We start from the raw sequence: 7,500 nt of genomic DNA, 5'->3' as shown, positions 1-7,500 counted from the left end.
GAACTGATAAATTTTAACTTCTTTACCCTCGTCGTACTTAGTGGGTTAAAAAAAATATATATATTTAAAAAAATCCGCTAAAACTCATAACTCTTTTGCCCCAGAAGCTGATCGCTGGGAACTTAAGGTCAGCATAAAACTGTCCCTCACCATGTTTTGCGACAAAAAATAATAAAAAGACACATGTTCTACGCAAATGTTAAAGCCCATTCAGACCAGCAAAGACAGCAAGGTGCATTACCTCGGTGAAAAAGTACAGGTTCCCTTCGATCCACGAAGCACGGCCAAAGGGGTACTGACTGTAATTGGCGCTGTGCAAACCGAGTCCTTTTCCACCCGCCAAATAAGTTTCGCAGAAAGCTGGTAACAACAGCAGCGTCAGTGTCCCAAGCTCAATCACTGATCGATCCAAGTCACGCACACTTGTGTGTCAGTGTCACCGCTAGATTCTGCCAGCTCGGCCACAACTACAGGAAGATCGAAGCCACAATGGAGAAGACACCAAAACAATGGACTCGGATTAGCGTGCTTGAAACGGGGTGGTAGTTCTCTCGACAGAGGACAATTCGCTTCGCAATTAAGGCGTGCACAAAAAAAGTCTAGCAGGTAACGAATTGACCTTACACACAGAATGCTGACACTGAAGGTGGAAGGGGGACGTTACAATTCGCGGTCTCACTTTATCCTCAGTTTGCTTCACAGGGTGAGCGATGGCTGTCCGTCTTACGTCAGAATCCCACTCTGGTGGCCTTTTCCTGTTGCCACAACCACTCCGTCACCATCACTACCTCGATGAGGTTGCCAAGGCAACTGGGAGGTGTTTGTCAGGCGGCCTGAGCCATGGCATCCAATCAAGGACCAATCAGTAAGCTTGATATGTAAGTCGGCTGACAGTCGCCTTGTGTTATTGATTGAAGCGAAGCAATACCACTTCACTTTTTTGCCGTCCTTTGCACGTGCTGGAGTCTGGCTTCCTCAGGGTGATGCATGTGATTACGGAGTGCAGCCGCGGTCACGAGGCCAGCTAATTAACCACAGCCCCATCCTGCAAAGTAATGACAACACGGAAATGATTCTGATTGTGTAGATATTTTTCAGCATCTACATATATGTAAACCTTATGGTTATTACGTTTTATTGTATTCAGGCACACACACGCACGCACAAATATATATGCACTCGCGCGCGAGCGCGCGCGCGCGCACACACACACACACACACACACACACACACACACACACACACACACACACACACACACACACACCGTGGGACACAGAGGGCATTTCGAAAAGCAAAACTGATTATTGATTTTCCGGGGATGAAACTAATAGAATCTCTCTTCGTTTCGTTCCCAGTGGTGTTAGTGGTGGCGGAAGGGAGACGGGAGGTCTCAAAAGATATTGACAACAATGGCACTGATATAAATGCATAGATATATTCAGTCGTGTGTGCATTCATGCGTGCGTGCTAGAACGTGCGCGCGCGCGCATTTGTGTGATGTGTGTGCGTGTATGTATACGTGTATGCGCGTGTGTGCGTGTGTCCCCCCTTTCACATTACCCACCCCATCGAACGCATGTCCCACCACTGACAGAAAGACAATGCAAAATCAAACAAAAACAATCAATTAAAGCCAAGGAAAGAAAGTCAGCGAGACAACGACTGAAGAGAACCAGTCCAAACAACAGCTGCGCACATCCTACGACTCCTTGCTTCACACTGCCTTGACAGCCAGCATGTGACTGAATCGACCGATCCATCAACAGGCCATAACAGTCAGTAAACAAAGTGCTGACTGAGAAAGTCTTCAGGTTCAGTATTGGGTTTCTATCCGCACACTGAAGTGAGCAATGTCTATATGCGTCACTGTCCATGCTTCGAAATTCACTTGAACGATGTTCAATATGCGCGGCACACAACCCGCCATGTATACGCTATGCACACTCACACACACACACACACACACACACACTGCTTTCATAAATGCGCAATGCGAACAGCACAGCACACTGCACAGCACAGCTCGTCACTAACTTCCCCAGCATGGAGGACGGCGACAAATTCCTGGGTCCGGAAAGAAATGTGAAGTACCAGCCACAGTGAACTGAAGGAAATACCACCCATATGTCCAGGAGGAAGGCTAGACTGATTTGTAAATATTCGCCTGAGTAGATGCTCTCTCTCTCTCTCTCTCTCTCTCTCTCTCTCTCTCTCACACACACACACACACACACACACACGGCACGAACGTACGCACGCACGCACGCACGCACGTACACACCCACCAACCCACATACACACACACACACGCATACACGCACGCACACACACACACACACACACACGCACACACACACCCACGTACACACGCACGCACACACACGCGCGCACACACACACACACACACACACACACACACACTGGCACACACACACACACACACTGGCACACACTGGCACACACACACACACAAGAGAAAGCGCGCGTGCTTGTGAACAAAAAGAGAGAGTTTTTGACATTTGATACTACTATGTTGCCTTCAGACAGACACACGGACAGACACACAAACAGCGACAGAGAGAGGAACAGTGGAGACAGATCGACAAGTAGAAATATGATATGCAGGCAAATAAAGAGCTGGGATCAATTTCCAGTTTCCATGTTGGATAAAACTGCACTTAGGGCTTGTTTGCTGGACAGAGATGGAAAGAGAGTGATAGGGAGAGAAAGAGAGGGAGACAGACAGACAGAAAGACAGACGTTTGACACTGACACTTTGACACTTTAATGTCATTGGCAAAAAGGTCCTTACAACATGGGTGAATGCGTCAACATATTTTCACCGAATTACAAAACATCAAATAAAAAACAAACAAAAAACTGAACGAATATGGTGTCAGCAAATAACGATTTATACTGAAACAAAACAAAGTTCTTTCCTCGAAGAAAAAATGGTAGCAATGAACAGGCCACCCATCATGCAATAACTCCGTTTATTCATACATCAGTGAAGAACACTCGAACAGACAAACAGACAGACAGAGCAAACTACTGCACGATGCCCCTCGTGTCACACAAAAACAGACATCCCAACTGAAGCGATGAATTCTGTGCACTGAGGACTGCGTGCGTGCGTACGTGCGTGAGAGAGAGAGAGCGTGTGCGTGTGTGTGCGTGCGTGTGTGCTTGCGTGTGTGTGTGTGTTTGTATGATAAAAATAGCATGGCTGCAACAATTGCCTTCGAGTCATGCTGCCGTGCATTTATGAGGCTCATTAATGTGTGTGTGTGTGTGTGTGTGTGTGTGTGTGTGTGTGTGTGTGTGTGTGTGTGTGTGTGTGTGTGTGTGTGTGTGTGTGTGTGTGTACGCAAACAGACAGAGCGTTTTGAGAGACAGACAGACAGACCGTCAGACAGACAGAGACAGAGAGAGAAGAGTGTGAGAAGAGTGTGTATTATTCTTATGCACCATGTATTAAAACAACGTCAACTGTTTGGAATGGGCAGTGCTCTCTCTCTATTATTTTAATATCACACACACACACACACACACACACACACACACACACACACACACACACACACAAACAAACAAACAATGAGGCCAGGAGATGAAATGATTAACAAATAGTAAAGAGTGGTAACTCTCTCCATTCGCAAGGTACCGTGGCACAACTTCAAGTCAGTACTGCCGGCTTACGCTACCGATTCAGCTAGGACACAGGTAAATAAAAGGTTCATTGGAACAAACCCATACACTTCCTCAAAAAGGAAGCGCCGGGCCTGTTATACCGATCATCTGACATGTGCACACAGCAGCAAAGACAGAAGAATATATATAGGATAGATACATAGATAGATGCTATATCATAAATATATATATTATTAATATGTTCAAATGTTCAATAAAGATATCAATACATCAGTCATTCATTCGACTGATAAAATTACTCCATTACTTTCACTTCAGTACAAACTCTAAGAGAGGAAGCTAACAGGCAGCGAGCAAAGCATGCAAAACCGGAGTGAGACTGAAAAATAAAACAGTGTGTGGAACCACTGAATGGACTCGATATGCATTGCGTTGCTATCAGTGTTAGGTGTACCATTCTGACTGGACTGGACGGCCTTACAAAGCACGACCAGTGCTGTGCTCTGATTCATCGTATTGTGCTGCAACGCTATTTCTCGTGACGGCAGCACTTACCTCAGTGAGAGGTACACAATTGAATTTCGTGGGTGTGTTCCTTACCTCTGGTGAAGGTAAACAGGTAAACCCACGTTCCTAGATCTCTGTTATCTGTGGCACGAGTACAGGTGTAGCTTCGGCACTGAATTCAGTTGCCGCCGCCAAAGATTCCCCCCCCTCCTCCCCCTCGCCCCCTCCTCCCGTCCCCCGCCCAACCCGTCACCCCCCCTTCCCACACACTGCCACCCACGCCGTGCACTCCCCTAACCCAGTTTCTTCTTCTTTCACAAACGGGTGGGCCCTGTTTGCCCGCGGTTACCCTGACAGAGCACTTTGCGGTCGGCTGAACTAAAAGCAACATAATTTTATGATCTTGTATAAATCTCTCTCTCTCTCTCTCTCTCTCTCTCTCTCTCTCTCTCTCTCCATGTGTCTATTTATGGTTCTATAAAGTTTTGTTGGTGTGGTTTTTTTTTAAATTTTAAATCAGCCTTCCTACCCGTCTCCGCATAAAGTACCCCCACCCCATATCATTCAACCAATCCCAACCTGAATGTGTGTGTGTGTGTGTGTGTGTGTGTGTGTGTGTATGTGTGTGTGTGTGTCTGTGTGTGTGTCTGTGTGTCTGTGTGTCTGTGTGTGTCTGTGAGTGTGAAATCGATCCAGAGTAACTTTTTTTTTTAAACAACAAAAACATTGGCCTCTTCCAGTTTGCTCCTGCCATCTCCAGACCTTCCATCCTTCAGGCCCCAAACAGCTGACCGCTGTCTCCTCACTGACCACTACCCACGTCAGTCCTCGGGCCATGCAGGCAGTTTCAGTGCTCACCTGGCCATACTTCCTCCATCAAAGACTGGACCTGTATGCACTGATCCAAGCTTGGGGAACATGCAGGTGAGCTCTGAGCCGCCCAGTGTGCCAAAGGAAACGTTAACCTACAGCTGATTTATAATTAAAAAAATAATAATAATAAAAAAAAAGAGAAAATAAATCTGGGCGTGGACAGCGATCCAGGCAATGTCAGTTTCAGTTTTATGGAGTGTGAAAGCGGCGTGCAGGAAGATCCATCTACGCTGCTGTACCTGACATCAGATCCGATGAAAACCCAACCCAACCCAACCCAACGCAACACACACACACACACACACACACACACACACACACACACACACACACACACACACACACACTATTTAACTGAATAACTAATTAATAAACAAATCACAGAAGCCTAACAATCGCATACCAAACCCGACGTGTTGGGTCAGGCCTGGGAAGATCAACCTGGGTAGACGGACGGATGGATGGAGATTTTGAACCACCTGTTACATTGTTACGTACTTTTCGTTCCTTGGGTCAAGGTACTCTCTTGCCGTGGTCAACGTGACACCAGGCCAGTACGATCCCAATAAAAACAAGCGAGTAGGTTGGTAAGATAGGTCACAGCACACAAATCAGCCTACCGTACACACCGCTACGCAGCTGACACAGTCACATCTGCCCACACACGGTCACAGTCACCCACACAGTCTATACATCTCCACTCAACTTGCTTTGTACAAGGGAGATTGTGATCGCCGGAGAGAAAAAAGATTTTAAAAGAAATATTGTGAGTGGGTTGTATTTTCTTTATTCCATTATCATGCAAATTGTTAGCTTTTGTGGGTACTGTATGACATTGAATAAATAATAACTATTATTATCTTTATCTTACTTTTTGATACACTCCCATCCACTCACCCACACACTGATACACATACACTATCTACTGATCTAGCGAGAATAAATTACTGAGTTTGCATAGTACATCACCATCCACACTACTTGGCATTTATGCCGTTCGAGCATGCAAAGTGTGTGTGTGTATGTGTGTGTGTGTGTGCGTGTGTCTGTGTGTGTGAGCGTGCGTGTGTGTGTGTGTCGTGTGTATGTGTGAGTGAATGAGAGAGAAGGGGCTGTGTGTGTGTGTGTGTGTGTGTGTGTGTGTGTCTGTGTGTGTGTGTGTGTCTGTGTGTGTCTGTGAGTGTGAAATCGATCCAGAGTAACTTTTTTTTTTAAACAACAAAAACATTGGCCTCTTCCAGTTTGCTCCTGCCATCTCCAGACCTTCCATCCTTCAGGCCCCAAACAGCTGACCGCTGTCTCCTCACTGACCACTACCCACGTCAGTCCTCGGGCCATGCAGGCAGTTTCAGTGCTCACCTGGCCATACTTCCTCCATCAAAGACTGGACCTGTATGCACTGATCCAAGCTTGGGGAACATTCAGGTGAGCTGTGAGCCGCCCAGTGTGCCAAAGGAAACGTTAACCTACAGCTGATTTATAAAATAAAAATAAAAAATAAATAAATAAATAATTTTTAAAAAAAGAGAAAATAAATCTGGGCGTGGACAGCGATCCAGGCAATGTCAGTTTCAGTTTTATGGAGTGTAGCGTATATGGATTTGTCCGAACGCAGTGACGCCTCCTTGAGCTACTGAAAACTGAAAAAAAACTGGAGTGTGAAAGCGGCGTGCAGGAGGATCCATCTACGCTGCTGTACCTGACATGAGATCCGATGAAAACCCGGCAACCCAACCCAACCCAACGCAACACACACACACACACACACACACACACACACACACACACACACTATTTAACTGAATAACTAATTAATAAACAAATAAACAGAAACCTAACAATCGCATACCAAACCCGACGTGTTGGGTCCGGTCAGGCCTGGGAAGATTAACCTGGGTAGACGGACGGATGGATGGAGATTTTGAACCACCTGTTACATTGTTACGTACTTTTCGTTCCTTGGGTCAAGGTACTCTCTTGCCGTGGTCAACGTGACACCAGGCCAGTACGATCCCAATACAACAAGCGAGTCACACGGGATAGTAGGTAGGTAAGATAGGTCACAGCACACAAATCAGCCCACCGTACCCACCACTACCCAGCTGACACAGTCACATCTACCCACACACGGTCACAGTCACCCACACAGTCTATACATCTCCACTCAACTTGCTTTGTAGAAGGGAGATTGTGATCGCCGGAGAGAGAAAAGATTTTAAAAGAAATATTGTGAGTGGGTTGTATTTTCTGTATTCCATTATCATGCAAATTGCTGGCTAGCTTTTGTGGGTACTGTATGACACTGAATAAATAATAACTATTATTATCTTTATCTTACTTTTTGATACACTCCCATCCACTCACCCACACACTGATACACATACACTATCTACTGATCTAGCGAGAATAAATTACTGAGTTTGCATAGTACATCACCATCCACACTACTTGGCATTTATGCCGTTC

At 45.9% G+C, this 7,500-nt stretch overlaps 1 protein-coding gene and 1 long non-coding RNA gene across 3 annotated transcripts in view; one reads left to right on the top strand and one right to left on the bottom strand.

Moving 5' to 3' along the window:
* The window catches only part of LOC143284588 (inosine-5'-monophosphate dehydrogenase 1b-like), a 41,568-nt gene that overhangs the window by 31,584 nt on the left and 2,484 nt on the right, over nt 1-7,500 (bottom strand). Inside the window, exons 1-2 of one of the 2 annotated variants that reach the window (XM_076591409.1) lie at nt 1,700-1,908; nt 242-1,045 (exon numbers count right to left, since the gene is read on the bottom strand). The gene's annotated coding sequence lies outside the window, so the exon portion shown is untranslated. Of the gene's footprint in view, nt 1-241; nt 1,046-1,699; nt 1,909-7,500 lie in introns of those variants that run through there. The other variant, XM_076591408.1, reaches the window with a different exon arrangement.
* Nucleotides 2,016-6,446, top strand: LOC143284589 (uncharacterized). The gene is made up of 3 exons (XR_013055573.1): nt 2,016-2,155; nt 4,902-5,085; nt 6,276-6,446. It is a non-coding gene; the product is annotated as an uncharacterized LOC143284589 (long non-coding RNA).

Source organism: Babylonia areolata, chromosome 8 (assembly GCF_041734735.1).
Source record: "Babylonia areolata isolate BAREFJ2019XMU chromosome 8, ASM4173473v1, whole genome shotgun sequence".
Classification (NCBI taxonomy): domain Eukaryota; kingdom Metazoa; phylum Mollusca; class Gastropoda; order Neogastropoda; family Buccinidae; genus Babylonia; species Babylonia areolata.
The sequence above is the reverse complement of the archived record's forward strand: the minus strand, read 5'-3'. Positions and strand labels throughout refer to the sequence as shown.